This window comes from Arvicola amphibius, chromosome 1, assembly GCF_903992535.2.
Source record: "Arvicola amphibius chromosome 1, mArvAmp1.2, whole genome shotgun sequence".
Classification (NCBI taxonomy): domain Eukaryota; kingdom Metazoa; phylum Chordata; class Mammalia; order Rodentia; family Cricetidae; genus Arvicola; species Arvicola amphibius.
This window is the reverse complement of record NC_052047.1, coordinates 5,969,635-5,988,279: the sequence shown is the minus strand read 5'-3', so window position 1 is coordinate 5,988,279 and position 18,645 is coordinate 5,969,635.

Here is an 18,645-nt window from a genome sequence, read left to right as displayed (position 1 = left end):
CATTTAGCAACTTGAATAGAACCTTTTGCTGCCATAAAAAGCTCATCTGATAAAATAGAGGAAACTTCCAGCCAGATCTGGCTCAAATACTCCAAGTGCTATGCCTGAAGTACTTGTTCTCTTCAACAGGCAGGGACTGCGGAGAACCAGGAAGTAAAGGCAGGCCATGAGGGCAGGGAGCCCCAGAGAGAGGAATAGAAGAAAAATATTTTTAAAAATAAGTCTTATCTATGAAGTATTAAATGATAGGAACTGAAAAGTAGTTACTTTCCTTGCAAGGTGACTTACATGGCTTGCCAAAGAAAAGAACTTATGATTTGTTGCCAAACCAGACTAGTAAATTTGATGAAGATATATTTTGATCAGTAAACATTTTTGGCATCCTGTGAATTATATTACTTAGGTGGATATATAGAATTTATGTACTGTTTTATCCTGGTTAACTCTTTGGCCAGCATTACAGAATGGGATTTATTTTAGATACTTTATTCCCAAATCTTTAAGTACTTTCTTTGCAGTTTCAGTATTGAACTGTGAATATGATACTTAGGGAAGTTTGTCACCTTTGTGGAGTAAAGTTGAGTGGTTAAAGGACAACTTGTGATTTGTTGTGGTCCTAAAGTTACTAGACCAAGATACCTTACCCTACAATGTTAAATCTATTTAAACCTCTGTTCACAAGGCTAAACCATAATTTACGATGTTTGAACTTGAATGTATTTCTCATAATGCATTACCTCCTTTCTCTTTATTTTTAGCATGTGCTCTTATCTTGCCATGTTCAGTTGGAATTACTGGGAGAAAATACATATACTAGTGCCCAGAATAGATATGCCTTTAATAGGACATCAGTCTTATAAGTAAACTGAGAAAGTCATGACCCTGTGACGCTCTGGTCCATGTGATAATCTCCTTGATGTTTGTAAACATTCTAAATATGCTAAGTTGGAATAAAGGGCCGATATGATTGCATTCAGTTATAAACCACGGATGACTGCTCTTTTCAGTACAGCATCAAAGCTGTAATTTCATCAGGGAAATAGGCCACCCCTACCACCACCACACGGTTTCAAAATGAGCATGGCTCTCTGGGCGGCAGGTTGGATTTCTTCTGCAGTATTAGGAGCATTGAGCATTTCCTCTCTGATTTCGAAAAGGCCAGCTTCTCTGATGTTTGGGGAAAATTCCCATATGTTTTGAATGGAGAAAAATGAAATGTCGCCAAACCAAAGGCTTTTGACTTCATCAAAGAGACAAAGCTTTTCCAAACTTTCCCAACCAGAAAGTTTATAATTAGACTATTAATTTCCTGGAGGGAACTCTGGTTCTTTGTATAACTTAAAGGACACTTTTTTGATCCATTCTCTCATAGGGTTTTGTTTTGAACTTGGAATTAATGGTCCGAGGAACCAAAAATAGCCCCCAACGGTTGGCTGAAAAGCTAATTTGAGAGCCACCAGAGCATATTAAGCATGAATGAACAGTGCTCAAAACTCAGAGTCTTACAGCCATCAGAGAATGTCCAAATGTACCTTATGCATGAGTAAGGACATGTCTGTACGTGAGCTCACTGCTCGGAAGACACCTGTCTTACTAGTGCTAACAGTAGTTGATTTAAAATTTAAAAGAGAACAGAAAGCCTTCTATCCCAAGAACCTACCACTGGACCCTAAATGGCCTGCAGCCTATGAAACAGTCTGGCTCAAAAGTCAACCATATTTTTTAGCATCTATGGTGATAAATTTTCCATTAATCCATATAGTCTCTTGAGGTTCTGTGAAGCAAGAGAGGAGCTGGCTAGGCTTGGAAAATTTCCACGAACTTGTCTGAAAACTGGATCAATACAGGAAGATTTGTTTTCCAGGACATTTTGTCTGGAGGTGACCTCCACATCTGGAAATTATGTGTAGAGTTGAACCTATGAAATGTGTATGCTGCTTTAAGTTTGAAGGAAAGTTAACCAGAGCTAGTTGTTTGAGATAAAGAAGAAAACAGATAGAGATTATGGGTTACTTCCTTGTGTTTATCAAGGCAGAGGAAACAAAGTCTTTTTCATTTGAAATTCTAAGGTTCACATGTATTCTATAGGCTTCCATTTTTAAAACTTTTAGGATTTACGTATTTATGTGTATGTGTCTGCATGTGTGTTTGTGTACCACATGTGATACTGGTACTCATGGAAGTCAGAAGAAGGTGCTGCATCCCCTGGAACTGGAGTTACAAATGACTGTGAACTGCCATGTGGGGGCTGGGAACTGCACCTGGAACTTCTGCAAGAGCAGCAAGTGCTCTCAACTGCTGAGTTATTTCTCCAATACCTAGGCTGTCAATGTAATCCACCATATAAATAAACAAAGAAAAAACCATATTATCATTTCATTAGATGCTGAGAAATCATTTGACAAAATCCAACACCCCTTCATGAAAAAGGTCTTGGAAAGATCAGGGATACAAGGAACATATCTAAATATAATAAAAGCAATATATAGCAAGCCGACATCCAACATCAAATTAAATGGAGAGAAACTCAAAGCGATTCCACTAAAATCAGGAACAAGACAAGGCTGTCCACTCTCTCCATATATCTTCAACATAGTTCTTGAAGGTTTAGCAATAGCAACAAGACAACAAAAGGAGATCAAGGGGATCAAATTGGAAAGGAAGAAGTCATGTATATAAGTGACCCCAAAAACTCTACCAGGGAACTCCTACAGCTGATAAATACCTTCAGTGATGTGACAGAATACAAGATCAACTAAAAAAATCAGTAGCCCTTCTATACACAAATCATAATGAATCTGAGAGGGAAATCAGAGAAACATCACCTTTCACAATAGCCACAAATAACATAAAATATCTTGGGGTAACACCAACCAAAGAAGTGAAAGACCAATTTGACAAGAACTTTAAGTCTTTGGAGAAAGAAATTGAAGAAGATACTAGAAAATGGAAAGATCTTCCATACTCTTGGATAGATAGGATCAACATAGTAAAAATGGCAATTCTAGCAGAAAGCAATCTATAGATTCAATGCAATCCCCATCAAAATCCCAACACAATTCTTCACAGACCTTGAAAGAACAATAATCAACTTTATATGGAAAAATAAAAAACCTAGGATAGCCAAAACAATCCTGTATAATAAAGGAACATCCAGAGGCATCACCACCCCTGATGTCAAGTTCTATTACAGAGCTACAGTAATGAAAACAGCTTGATATTGGCATAAAAATAGAGAGGTAAATGGAATCAAATCAAAGACCTGGATATTAATCCACACACCTATGAACACCTGATTTTTGACAAAAAAGCTAAAATTATACAATGGAAAAAAGAAAGCATCTTCAACAAATGGTGCTGGCATTACTGTATGTCAAAATGTAGATTTGTTTTTTTATTTGTGTGTGTGTGTGCATTTATCTTTGTACATGTTTCTGTGCAAATGTGTATGACTGTGTATGTGTAGCTTTGTGTATGTCTGTAATTTTGTACGTATGTGTTTCTATGCCTGTGTTTTTATATGTATGTATGTATATTTCTGTGTATGTTTTTGTTTGTATGTATGTGCATGTGTTTCTCTGTGTTGGTGTGTCACACAGTGTGTGTTTGTGTGCCTGTGTCTATGTTTATCTTTGTGTCAATTTGTGTGTCTGTATCTTTGTGTATGTGTGTATTTCTGTGAGTATGTGTGTGTATATTTCTGTGTATTTTGTTTATATGTATGTGTGTATTTTTGTGTATGGTGTATTTTGTTTGTGTGTGTGTGTTTCTGTGTGTTGGTGTGTCACTCTGTATATGTGTATGTCTAGGTGTATGTGTGTGGGGTATATGCCACAAATGTTCTGGTACCCACAGAAAGCAGAAGAGTGAGTAAGATCCCACAGAACTGGAGTTTCAGAGTCTTAGAATCCGCACACCCAATATGCATGCTAGGTGTGAAAGCCTGGTCCTCTGTAAAAACAGCATACACTGTTAACTCCTGAGTTATCTCTCTAGTTTCAAGGTGGTACCATTCTGACGTAAAAGAGGGTTAGATCTTCAGTATACTGGCTTCATTTTCTGCATTTGTATACCTCTATCTTTTATCTCTTTTTCCTTTTAGTGGTAAAATGTAGCACTTCATGGTGCCACAGACCTTTCATATATACAGTTATGCTATTTTCTTCTTCAGAGATGGGGAAACATCATAAGGTATAAACAAATAAAGGACATGCAACGCTTGCACATGCTGGAGCATGGTTATAGAATCCCCATTGCCATCTTAGGTTTGGAGGAGTTGGTGCTAGGTCTGTCTCCTGACTTCATTCACATGAGGGTGACTCAGGGAATAGGCTCAACAGGAAAGCAGTCTTGCTTCCCATAATCCACGGTCTCACCTTCAAGCTGGATCTTTGCCAAATCCAATGGTTAGACTCAGAAAACCCCCTGTGTATAAACATGCCCATAGAGTACTAGTCACTGAACAGCATCGCGAGTGTTGCTCGAAGGATGTGCATCAGAACGAGGGGGATGACACCAGAAGCATCCTGAGCTCTAGATCAATCAGACCACGCTGTGTGGATGTGGAAGCTGCAGCCTGTGTTTCTAACCAGGGCTTCTCTCCCGAGAAGCAGCACACCTCTCACTGCACTGTCAGGCCTTTAATTTAAAAAAGGTACCGGGCATGATGGTGCATGTCTGCAGTCCTAGCCCCCAGGAGACAAACAGAGGAGAATAAGGAATTCGAGGCCAACATAAAATATGCACATATAAAGACATCCCTTGTTTGCATGAAAGAGGCTATCACAAAACAAATGAAAAGGGACTTGGGCTGTAACTGAGTAGCAGAATGCTTGCCTGACATGCAGCACCACTCCCAGGTTTCATGTCAGCATGCAAAACAAACAAACAAATTTTGCTTCTTTGATAGTTGATTCTGCGACACAATCAATTTAGTCTTGTAGACTATGTATACTTCCATGTTTGTATGGTACACTTTTGTAGGTGTGTGTGTGTCCGTGTGGCTGTGTGTGCACATGCATGCTGCATGTGTGTGTATGTGTGTGTGAGTGTGTGTGTGTTAGGAATGGTACATATGGCAAATGATATAATGTGTGAAGCTAATGGTTTATCTCAGTCATGAAATTTCATATGGGATTTTATAGTTTGTAAGTCAAGATATCTTAATATTTTTAAATTTCTGATTTGGCTAGAGAGATTCTTCAGTGTTTAGGAGCATTTGTTGCTCTTCCAGAGGACCCAAGTTCAATGCACAGCACCTACGTGGAGGTTTACAGCCATCTGTAGCTCCAGTTCCAGGGTATCCAATGCCATTTTTCTGGCTTTCATGGGCACTGCATGCATGCGGTGCATAGGTATGGATACAGGCAAATCACTTAGATACATAAGCCCTCCTTAGGCATGTCTGTTGTCTGTTGCACCAGTCATTGTCTGAAGAGTCTTGACTATTAAACTAGCTAAAGATGCTCAAAACCACCATGACCACATTGAGATTGTACCTTACCTGCATCATGACCAGCTAGGTTACTGCTCTGACACTTGGTCAGCTAAGGCCACTGTGACAGAAACACCATAGACAGGGTGGCTGAAGCAGTGGGAGCATATATCTCATAGTCCCGGATGTTGAAAGTTCAGTAAAGATAAAAGAGAGAGAGAGAGAGAGAGAGAGAGAGAGAGAGAGGGAGGGAGGGAGGGAGGGAGGGAGGGAGGGAGGGAGGGAGGGAGAGAGAGAGAGAGAGAGAGAGAGAGAGAGAGAATAGACAGACTGTCAGACAGACAGATAGCCCATGTTCTCACATTCTTTAATAATTAGCATTAATCCACTCACATAGCACAGCCCTTAGGGATACAGATGTAGCTCAGTTGGTAGCATGCCTGCCTAGCATGTATGACAGTATGACACCGGATTCCGTTCCCTACGCAGAATAAACGTGGTGTGACAAAGTTTGCCTGTAATCCTGGCACTTGGAAGGGGGAAACAAGAGGATCAGAAGTTCAAGGTCATCTTCAGCTATGTTGTGAGTTGGAGACCAGCCAAAGGCACATGAGATCTTGGTAAGAAAGAGAAAAATAGAAAGAGCAAAGTTTTCACAACCTAATATATCCTTCCACAGTCCCATGCCATAACCTTTTCTTGCACGGAGATAAAGTTTCTAACCCATGATTTTGGGGGACATGTTTAAATCATAGCAGGCATCCCTACCATTGGAACATCTTACTGTTGGAAAATGTATGCTTTCCTCTTAGCCAATTCCAAATGCCCTCACCACCAAATACTGTAACAGATGGGACGAGAGCATCAACATACGGAATCTGGGAATACACAAACAGAACTCACAGTATGTTGGAGAAAAGACCTGGTCTCCTGGGCTAGAGACAGAGCACAGCTTATTATTTAATTAATTCTCTTGTTTATCAGCTTCACTGCCTATGACAGATCATCAGACTTCTCTGCCACTCCCTGACCCTGCGTTCCCACCAGGTGACATGAACAGGATCAGATGATACACACACATTACAGGGTTGACTGATCCAGTCGATGCTGAATTTAGGGAATCACGTTTTTGGGTGTAGTGAGAAGCAAACACCGTAGTCCTCTACCTTAGTGTGAAAAGTTGTCTTACATGACTGTACAAACACCCTTGTTATCATTGTCTGGGTGAGGAACTATCTGTGCCTTTACTTGGAAAACGTTAAGAATGGCAAGAGGCTTGTGGGGAATTGGTTCTCAGAGTTTATTTCCCTATTTTCTATTTCTTGGCATCTGAAAAAAATTCTCCCTTTTCAATACAATTGCCATCTTAGACTCATCTCCAAAACCAATGCAGCGAAAAAATGTCTACACTGGTTACCTCAGTAATCCTATTGCTCAATTGGATCAGTTTTTCATAGATGGCCTGATTGGCTGTGAAGAAACTGGCCAAAAATAACAGATATGAAAGTGGCCTGTGGAGAATGTCTTCCCTGTGAACCCAGTTTGAGGATCAAGGGTCAAGAAGTGCAGGCTGACTCTGGGGAAGTCTACTCGGAAAGGCCAGGACCTGGAGCCCTCGGGGCTCAATTCCAGGGCAGCCAGCCCTGAGTGGGCATTTGGGGAGCTGCCCAGGTCACAGATGCAACTCTCGTCCTACTGATGACTAACTTCCTGGCCAGGATCGGCTAGGTCTGTTTCTGAGATCCATTTTCTATGCTTGTTGTCCTCTCTGTATTCCCTGAGAAGTCTGTCCTATGAATGTCACTGCCAAGATTCCCCGGAGAGGCACCTGCAGGATCCTGAGTGAGGCCAGAGAAGCTGGAGCTGTTTCTTATACTCTCCAGGGCTGCGTCTCTGACTTCCCAGGTCAAGCGACTATTCTCATGTAGTTCCTCTTCTAGGGCTCTGGGTGTGGCCATAGCCCAGGGCTTAATGATTGGAGTGTAAGGGGTAATAATGGCTGCCATTGTTGGTAATGTCAGAGTCTTCAAATTCCTCAGTGTTTCTCCTAGATCTTCTCAGTCTCTCTCTATTTTTTTTAATATATCTCAAGTCTGAATTTTTTAGTTGTTTTCTATCTCTCTCTGGACTTGGACTCAAACTATTATAGTTACAGAAAGAAGACTGAATGCCTGTCTCTGAGGTCCTAAGATCATGCTAATCATTTAGTCAGCTGTTTCTGTGAGTCATGTAAAACCCAGCAGCAATGCCATGAAGGGAAGCCATTATGACTCCCTTAATGATAAAACCATAGCACAAGAACCTAACCTTCGCAACTAGCAGAAGCCTAGACCCAAATGGGTGACCTGTGGAGCCTTTACCCTCGCGCTTCACTCTCAGGCCCATCTCTGGGCTTCCGCTGCTCCATACACAGTGGCTCAAGTGCTGGAATCAGAGGCAGAGGTGGCCTCATGGGAGGGGAGACCACAAAGGGGAATCATCAGGATGTTCTTCAATGCCGCGTGGTTTTAGCCTAAGGCTGTCCCCACCTATAGGTCAGACTGAATCCATATTTTTTTGGTTAATACCTAACTACCAGTGAGAAGGGCGATGGGGACCAAATCAGCAGTTTTTACGTCCAGGTCTGACGCTTTCGAGTTGAATGTCATTTATAGCTAGATATGTACATACATCTGAGAAGAGAGAAATCACGGCATACTGAGAGTACTTAGTGGGACTCAAACCTCCTTAGAGTCTCAACATATCTTGAAAGAGAGACACACATTAGTAAAATGAGTGGAATTGAATCCAACAGAGTTAAAAATAGTCTATACAGCTGGTTGCTGAGCTGGCCCTCAGATGGCTGGCACGGTTAACTTTCCTAAGCAACACTAAATGTGAAAACAAACAACATCCTCACTGGAACTCCCCTACCCAGCTATTGATCAAAAGCAACAAAAATAGTTCATAACATACTGGGGATCAATTAATGACGAAAAGGAAAAACAGACATTAAACTCTGTTCTCATTGCAGCCGGGGCCCAGAGGCTCTGAAGAAATAACAAGGTAGTGAAAGACAGTGAAAGACTCTGCAGAAGTATCTGTCTACTAGCTCATTCCAGAAAAGTGGCTGGCTATTCTCATCACACATCAAGTGGCCAGAATAGATACAAAAGTCAGTGATGATGAGTGACAGGCGGGGAAGGGGCAGAAAAAACGGTGTCAGTGGTCTCCACAGCTGGTGACTATTACTGGGCTGCTGTGGAACTCTTGGCTCTGCATCTCCCTGCTCCTTTCCGACAGCACAGGGAAGGATCTGATCACCGCAGCCTTCTTACCCAGCACTTTTTCATTAGCCCACTAAAACCCTGCCTTGATTCTTTCCTGATTGTCACAAACACTGCTTTTGAGAAAAAAAAAATTAGAAAGGTTACTCAGAATTCCCTCCACTTGGGGATTACTGATAACCAGGGACACCCCAGACATGAAATTTCCCTTAATGCAATCTGTGCTTTGAAGTCTTTGTCTCTGACTCTGAAACATTTCATGGGAACTATCTCTCTGTATTCTGTCTCTCCAGAGCAGACTTTGGTGCATCATGTTGGGCAACCTAAACAGAAGTCAATAGCATAGATAAATAAACCAGGGTGAGTGAGATACCTGGGTAACACTTGCTGCCAGAAATCTACTGCTCCTAGGCTGCTGAACCTGTGGGGAAAGGGCAGGGGGAGCCCTGTAGGACAAAGATAGTGCTTACAAAAGCTGAGCCAAAGGCATGGAGGACACAAATGCCTGGCCTCCCTCTCCATGTGGAATGCTGCCCAAAGGTGAGAACACTAGGTAATTTGCTTGCTATTCTGTCAGGTCAATATCTACAGTGGGAACGGTGCAGAGTAGATCTGAGGAGCAAAGAGGAGACAGATGTCCAGCATGACACCCTAAATTCTCAACATGAAACTTACAAGATTAAAGATAAATAATATGCAAAATTTGTATGGATTTTTAAAAGACCTGTATACAAAGCATAGAAATGTTTTGCATTATCCTTTTGAGTAAATACTACTAACCCTCCTACCCCAGCAGTCCCTGACTCAGGTCAATCTGTTTCCAAACTTTGTGCAAGCAGCAGCTAAATGATCCTTCAGTTGTATTTCAGTTTAGCAGTGTTTAGCAAAAACAACAGAAAACGCTGCTGTGCCCTGTCCACCACTGGCTGAAAAACATGCAGAAGTTACTTGATGAGACTTGCAGAGAAAACAATGAAGCTAGAAGAGAAGCGGGCACTGGGGCAAGCTCCACCCCCTATGGCAGTTATTTTGAGAAAAGAACAATCCGTCCTGTGTAACCATGGCTTCTGTTCGGAACTGTGAAGCACCTACCTTGTCATTCTGCAAAAGCAATATTTCAGATTCAACCAAGGAATCTAGACTCAGAAGGACTGACTCAGTGTCCTCAGACAGCAGCACCCTCCCTTCCTGGGAAGTTCATCAGTTTCTGCACGGCATAAATCCTTTATCTTTAAAGTGGTTGTGGCTATGTTGGTTTAAAGGCTACCATGTTTGCTGAGGCCCAGTTTCTGTTCTGCATTATGATAAGGTTTCTATGTGCTTTTTCTCAGCCACCTTGGAATAAGGCTTGCAACACGATAGTCATTTTTGTAAACAACAAATGCCATGTCACCTGCTTGTATCTCACACACGCAGGAAGGTCCTGGCACATATCCCAGTGATAAGTGCTTGGTAAGTCCTTGCTGTTGGGCTCACTTGCCAAGCTGTTATTGGTAATCTTGTTAGTCTGCACCCTGGAATAAACAGGGAAATGAACTGCCTCTGGGACTAAGCCAGCATGGCCAGGTTGACGCACTTGTGTGATGGCCTTATAAGCATCTATTAAAATAAAATGTAATGGTAACTACTAAAAAAATAACTGTAAAAGATAGGTGTGATGTCACACATCTATAGTGGAAGCCCTTGGCAGGCCGAGGCAGAAAGATCCTGAGTTTGAAGCCAGGCTGGGCTATACTGTGTTCTGAGACAGCATGGTCTACAAAGTGGAATCTTGTCTCAAAAGAAAAGTGATTGTACAAACCCCAAAGGTATTACATTGTACTTCAAAACCAGCCTGAGAAGTGTAGTGTCACCATCCCGAACGTGGCCACTTATACCATGTTCAAAGGGCAGAGGGACAACTAACTGCTGCTGTGGGGGGGGGGAGAGAGAGAGAGAGAGAGAGAGAGAGAGAGAGAGAGAGAGAGAGAGAGAGAGGAGAGAGAGAGAGGAGAGAGAGACAGACAGACAGACAGAGAGACAGAGAGACAGAGAGAGACAGAGAGACAGAGAGAGACAGAGAGACAGAGACAGAGACAGGGGAGTTCCATACACAAAGACACGCACACGCATGCACGCACTGTGTTTGTAGACTGAAAATGCTCCTCGGTCCTCTGTAGGCAAGGCCCTTTAAAGTAGAACACACCCTTCCGAAAGCTCTAGATTTGGTGAAGGTACCTGTAATAACAGAATATGAGAGAGCGACTGGGCTATTAATGTGTTCTATATTTAGACAGGGTGTGGGTTACACACAAGACATGGTGCAAAGTCAAAATGGCTTCTTACTATAGGGCTTTTGATAGGGACTAGAGAGGATTCAGTGGGAGCTTGCTGCTCCTCCAGAGGATGTTTGGAGTTGGATTGCTTGCACCTACCCACATCAGGTGGTTCAGAACCACTTACTGGCTCCAGTTTCAGGGAAGCTTGTGCCCTTTTATGTTTTTCATGGTCATCACACACGCACACACACACACACACACACACACACACACACCACATAAGCTCACACACAAAAAAATGAAAATTAATCCTAGAAAGCACTTATGGATTTTCTGCACGGCAGCGAACAAAGCCTTTCTCTGATTATTCTCTCCTGTGCCCAGCACAGGTCACAAACCCATGGTACTGGCCCTGGCCACCCAGAATGCATTCACCAAGTCATTGAGTGGTTATATAAATAAATTATATCTCAACATAAAATTTAAAAAAATCTAGGGAAATGAACAATAAATTGAGTATAGTCAGAGTGAGATTTTGCTCGGATTCCCAAGGAAAGTATCCTGTGTAAATAATTAATTCGCTATCAGACATTAATTGAATCACACTTAGAGGTGTGTATGTGTGTGTGTGTGTGTGTGTGTGTTCCATACATGGTTGTTACATTAAAACTTACAGGTAGAGGAATTTTCTGCTACCCTTTAAGCCTCTGCCTGTAGCCCTGCATCTTGGGGACAAATGTCATTTCTTACTCTGGTCGTCTGAACAAGAGTCCTTGAGTCCACCCTGTCATCCCAAAGTACCACCTTGGGCCCTAGTTCCCTGCTCAAAAATGTAAAAGTGTAAATGCTTCTACTATATCACAAGATTTAGTGTGCATTGTAAGTAACACTGTTAGTCTAAAGTTTGATGAAAACCAAACCTTGAAGATGCCCCTTGGAGAAGCCAGCCTGTTTCTGCTTCAAAGGCACATCACTAAGCAATGCTATTGAATTGGCTATTAACAATGCATAGAAATCAAAGCGATACAGCTAAAAGAATGCATATCGATTCTCTCTACTCAAGTGAGTTATGGTAATCGGTTGAGGGGCGTGCAGTGTCCAGGTGGACTTTGTGGAACCTGTGGCCGTATTAGTGTCCATGGATAATGAAGGAGGAAGGCTATGGCCCAGAGGGAGACGCAGCCCCCACCTGCATCCTTCAAGGATGCGATTCTTTCTCTGAGAGTGCAGTACATCGCACTTTGATTTTTAAATTGCTGTTCAAAGTAGATAATTAAAGTTTTCTCTAATTTAGGAGTTCTGCTGGTTTATGACTTCCTGAGAAGCAAACCAATTATCTAGGAAAATGTTATTTTACTATTTTCAATTCAGCAGCTAACTGTGCTTTATAATATCTTGCCTGTAGCTTATATAACTGAAGTTATTCACAATTTCTCAGCCACCTAACAGACAACAGACCTCTTGTGTTTATTTTAATACATATATATCTGTATTAAATATGTATATGATAAAATAAATCTGAATATTTTAATACATATATATGGATTTTACACTCTTTTTTATGAAAACCTTTTCTCTGTCTTCATTTTCTATAATATCTGATCTTCAATAAAATGGTCAGACATTGCTGAATATTGAACTACAAGTATCAGCAAATGTTGAGAGATGTGTTAATCTTCCATCATAAATACTGTTCGTAACGGTCACCCATTTATCTTTTTTTAGTTCTGATATAGGTTACATTGTATTGTATATTTATGTAACATATTACATATATATCTTTCAGGAAGGTTAATTTTAGTATTTAGAGATGAAAATAAACTGTTTATGTAATTATACATGTGATCACATAAGTTTTCTGTAAAAAGAGAAAAAAAGATTCTAGAAATCACCGTCCTGCTTGGTTCTCCTTGTAGTCTTTACTTTCTTAGCTGTACTAGATTCTCAAAGAGCTAGGTGGTGTCTCAGCTCTGTTTCCCTCCATGGAACTGCTCTGTGTCTATAGTGCCTGTGGCTGCAGTGGGTTCAGTACAGCCACATGAAAGGAAGGACAAAGTCTGGAATTAATACTGCACAAGAACTGAGAAATTAAATTCAATTGAGGTTCACAAGGTAAATGTGTTTTATGATTAATCAATGGTAATTTTTCCTTAAACTTTTTGAAATCAGCAAAACTGATTGAGATAATTGACTACTTTTACCCGTTAAATACAGTAGAAAGAAAAGTCTAATTCTTATTCAATTCACTGTAAACGCTGGCGCCTTTTATTCTCAGAAGAGTTTTGAGTCAAATAGATGAGGAGGTATTAGTGAGTGTGTAAAGGGTAGTGTGACTCTCTGCTCTTCTTTCAGTGTGAGTTGTAGGTACTCAGAGTGACTGACAAACGTCATCTACTGGATGGGACAGTTCGTTGATAATGTCTTCATTAATGTCTGTTCTTGTGACCAAGAGAGAAGTCTCTCTGTGGTTACTATTTACTTGTTTTGTTTTTAAATGAGAACTAGGTCTATTGTTTTCTATTCAGGGCTGTTTAAATTGAAGGGGTGCCCCTTTATCATGCAATCTGGAGACCTCACCCCTTTGTGACAAAGTCCTGTGATAGCTGAACCACAATTCGCCTGCCTGAAACCTTTCATCATGGACTAAACACTCAGGCCAGCAGTGAGTTAACATTCTCTATTGCTGCTGCTTCTACTACTCGAACCTATGATGGATGGTGTCTGCACACAAAGACCTGTAGTTTGTCGTAGAAGGACTTAAACATCAGCAGCTCAATCCAACCCAGAGCCTAGGTGGAGGAGCGATTCCGTTATTATCTAGGTACCTGGAGCCATATCTCCCTGCAGAACCTCAGACTCTGCCAATAGCCCTCAATCTTTCCATAGTTTCCCTTATAGTTTAATTCCTTCACGCCCCTGCTGGCTCTGCTTGAATTTCACTTCTCTTTGTCCCCTTCTGCTGGCATCTTTGGTTCACTGATTATCTATGAACTCTGTAGGTGTCGCTCAATTAGCCATAGATCAGAAAATATGTAAGAAAATATTGCCTGTGTGATGAACATATATTGACTTTTTTGACCATATGAATCACAGAATGACAAGCTTTTAGGCAGTACTGACTTGGGTTTAGATGTTCTAAGGAGTCTACAGATGTTTTCAGCTATATAGGGGGATATGAGTAAGTTAAATTTAAGCATCTGTAGAGTTTTGTATTTATGGAGACCTAGATCACTGCACAAATCATACCCAAGTGGTCTTCAGTCTCTGTATAAAACAAATAGCTAAGAGGCAGGGCGAGTTTTTCAAATGTATCACACAACTCTCATTTTCAGGCATAGCAATGTATTGCTTATCTGGGAACTCAGATGTGGTGGGCGAGTGTGCTGATTCTTAAAGTCTCTGTGTGGGCAGGGATAACCAAGGATTTTCCTCCCATGAGTCAGAGAGGAAAGCTCAGGGGTGGGATGGATCCCCAAACACACCCTCGGGTGAATAAATCCCTCTTACTCAAAGGCTGCTTCTAGTTATGAAACAATGAACCAAAATGGAAGAATGGGCTCTGTGGTTCAGTGTCTGCTGCTCTCATGGAGGGCCCAGTTCAGATCCCAGGCTCCATGTCTAGTGGCTGACAGCTGCCTGTATCTCCAGCTCCAGGGGAACCTGGCGCTCTCGTCTGGCATCCAGGGACTCCCACATGCACGTGCACATACACACATAGGTAAAAATAAAATCTAACTTAAAAATGTACCCAAGTTAATTTCTTGCAAAGATTGAAGCAGGCACCACAGGATTCTTAGAGAGTGAGGTTTGTGAAGAGCGTGGAATTCTCTGCCCAGAGCCTTGCTGGGTTTGTTTGACCCTTGTTTTATTAAGCCGTCTGTTCTCGAAACACTGTGGTTTACTTACATACTCGTCTAGTTCTTGAGATCTCCTCTGAGTATTTATGTATGTATACATCTATGTATTTCTTACTATGTAGAAGAGGCTGGGCGATGACATACCAGGGAGCTCTTTTGAAAATTCTCTGTTACGTTGGCTGTAGCTAAGGAGCCCAATTTACCTTGGCTTCTCCACTGTGGAAAACATAGGCATCTGTTGCCGAGAGAAGATGAGGATACAGGAAAGCAGGTGGCAATCTTCCGGAAGCATTAATATCCGCTAGACTACTCTCCTGGGGTTTGGAGCTGCACCAAATCAAATTTGGATTCAGATGTGTTCTGTGCTGATTCGCAAGGCCAGCGACACGTGAGACAGATTCACAGGACGAAACAACATTGGGGCCGCAAATGGATCTTCTCATCAGTGGCTTTCCAGTTGTGCCAGCTGCAGCTTACAAAAAGAAACATCCTACCTCATGACTCAGTATTCTACAGAGTCACGAATGTCTGCTTCTGAGAAATAAGGTGACATACTCATGCATACAAAACTAATAATACTATGCTAGGTACTTTCAGAAACACACTCTTAAGCTCCACTGGACTGCTGACTCACTCAGTTAATTTGCTCTTTCACATCTGGTTATGACCGGAGGAAGAAAGCCTTATTTTACCTTACTCCCATCAACCTTTCATTCTGAAGAGAAATCATACAGCCCAAGTAATTAAGTGTGTTTCACAACCTGTCAGCTGCTTGGCGCTAGAGCCCGGGTCTTCTGGTTTTGCTCACCATGCCCTTTTCAATACAGCGTATAATCGGTAGCCTAAGGCATTAATTAGTTGCTAATGTTTCTGTTGGATACCATACATGTTGGCTACTTCAGTACCATGACCATAATCACATAAGAATTTTGAGTATGATTGGGCATCAAGATACAGGCTTAGATGATGATACATGCAAAAATGTGGGTTGCTACTCTTAGCATGCAGAAAACAGGCAGGGATGTTGGAACGTGAGGGCTGAAATTGTGAAGAACTACTGAGAATGAGAATTTTGGGTTTCTTGTCCCCCACTGGCATCAGGTTTACTTGATTCTCAGCACTCCTCGATGAGCTGTAGGACTCTGAGAAGAGTTATCACAAGCCTTTACACATCAGGAGCCAAGGGCTTCCTCTGGGAAAATGGCCCATACATCTTGGCTCCAGCCAGGTCCCTTGTCAGGGGTCAGTGTTTGTCGGGTAATCTCTCTTGTTTAAGTGCAGCTCTGTCACTTCCCTGCCCTTCAGTGAGCCAACTGTCTGGCTTGCAGCATGCATATTGAATTATTTCCCAGTGAGATGTATTGAGTTGTATGGAGTTCCTTTGGTCCCATTCAGTTCAGAGACAGACATTATGAAAGCCAATGGCGACCAATTAGTCTTTAAAATGTTGCCATCAGACCACTGGTGTCAGTAACCCTGTGTACTTGCTAGAAATACCTGGTCCCGAGCCTTGCTGTGGATCCACCTGGTAGGACTCTCAGGAAGAGGCATGAATGCACATCTTTTATGAACTTTTGCTTTTACTAGCTGATGGTACGAGCAGTCACTATGTCTGCTTTGCTTGTTGCTATAGTGGGGCTATCTGTCCTCAAACATGCAGGATTGAAGCTTAGTGGTGTTGAGGAAGCTGAGTGGATCAGGCCACTCCTTTCTTCCTCAATGGGAATGTGACCTTCACAGTGGAGGCACTGTGCAGCACTGAGTCATCGTGCCCTTCTGCCATGTGAGATCACAGCCTTTTCTCCCTTTCCAGAAGATGTGGCAATAAAGCACCATCTTGGGAGGGCAGAGTGTCTCTCCTCAGACAGATAGGCCTGCACGCATCTTGCTTGTAACAACCTAAGAACTGAGATAAACAGATTTTCTTTCTTTGTACATTACCCAGCCTGAGGTATTCTTTTATAGCTGCGTAAACAGACCAAGGCACTCACCATTCTGTCTCTGCCGACTAGCACATAATAGGCACTTAAGAGTCACTTGGTGAAGAAAAAGCCTCGCTCCGGTTCAGTGTCTCAGGCAACAGTGATCTTGGTGAGAGTGGAGCCTCAGGAGCTGAAGACCTGAGGACCTTCACCCCTTTGAGTTGTCTCAACTTTGCTAAATTGCTTAACATCTCTGTGCCTGAGCCTGCCTATCTGTTGCAATGGAGATAGCAGCCCTGCCCACCCAACATTTGATGCTGAGGACAGGATGTGTTCATACATAAGAAATATGTCATTTAGAATGACCCCTGATAAATAGTAAGACATCCTTAACTGTGATCCATACAATTTCTGCTAAACGTTGGAGACTCTTGGATATGATTTGATTTAGTTTTTGTCAGGTGAGTTTAAAAAATGAGGTTCTGAAAGATCCAGTGTTTTAATTGTGAAGTTTTGAATGAGAACATGGCTCCAGGCCCAGATATCTGAGAAACCAGTCACCCAGTGGCCTGTCCTCTTCCTGCCTCTCTAGTGAAAATGTCATCCCCCTTCTATGGCTATGATTGTGTAGCTGCCTGAACTTTGGCAGCAGGCTGTGGGGACTCATCTCCTTATAGGCTCATACTGACTCATGTAGTCATGGACAAGTTGTAGCCTGACCACTGCTGCCAGAGCATGCAAAGAACCCAAGAAACAAATCCTACTTATCCATTGATTCCTCAACCTCAGTATTGGCATCTGGAGCTGGATAATTCCTCACGAATGTGGAGCGGGGGCTCTCCTGTACATCGCAAGATGCTTAGCAGTCTTTCTGTTGTTGTCTTTCTGTCCACTCTTTGGCCTCCCATCTGTCCTCCTATTTAAGCCAGAACATTAATACATTAATGCCATTAAAAACATACTGTGTTGTAGAGCTACAGAGTCACTATTAGAAGTTAAAGAATCGCCTCAAAGAGCCTTAGAGCAGGCAAATAAATGGGTGGAGTTACATGTTAACAACTGCTGAAAATTATAACTATCTATAAAATCATTGTGCACAAGTTAATGGTAGGATAAACATGGGGTATGGCAGTTATGTATATTTATGGTAGTTATGTATATTGTCTGTCACTTTTCACTGATGGACCAAAACTTCCGAGAAAACAACTTAGGTAGGAAGAGTTTGCTTTGGCTCATGGTTTTAGAGGTCTCAGTTCATGACCGGCAGGAAAGAAACATGATAGAAGAGCACAGCAAAGGAAAGCTATTCATCCCTCATTTAAACAGGGAGGCAAGGGGATATTTTAGGGAAGATAAGTCTCCAAAGTCGTGCCCCAGTGGACTACTTCCTCCAGCTGAAGGTCACTTCCTAGCAGTTCACTCATCAAAATCATCACAGAATGATCTGACCAGTGAAGACTGTGCCCTCGCGATCCAATTACTTCACAGTATTGTTACCAGCTGGGAACCAAGCTTTCAGTACATGAGCTTTTGGGGACATCCTGTATCCAAGTTATCACCTATGTTTTCCTGGAGCACTTCATGCAATGCTTTGTGTACAGTGCATGTTTACTAAGTGTGTGTTAACTTAATGCGTGGACAGATAGTTGAGCAGATGTCCAATAAGTTAAGGAAGGAATAAGAATGGAGACACCAAGAAGAAAACTTCTTTTTCTTAAAAAAATGTAGAAAAATATTGTTGGAAATAATATTCTTCATTTAAACCAAAGCAACAATCTGTATATGTCCCAAGTGATTGAAAAAAAAGTGTCAACCATAGGGGAAAAATGTTGACTTGGATTCTTTAGTACTCAAGCAGTCAACTCTGAAAAATAATGGAAAGAGAAGGGTAGAATTCCAGCAAAAGAA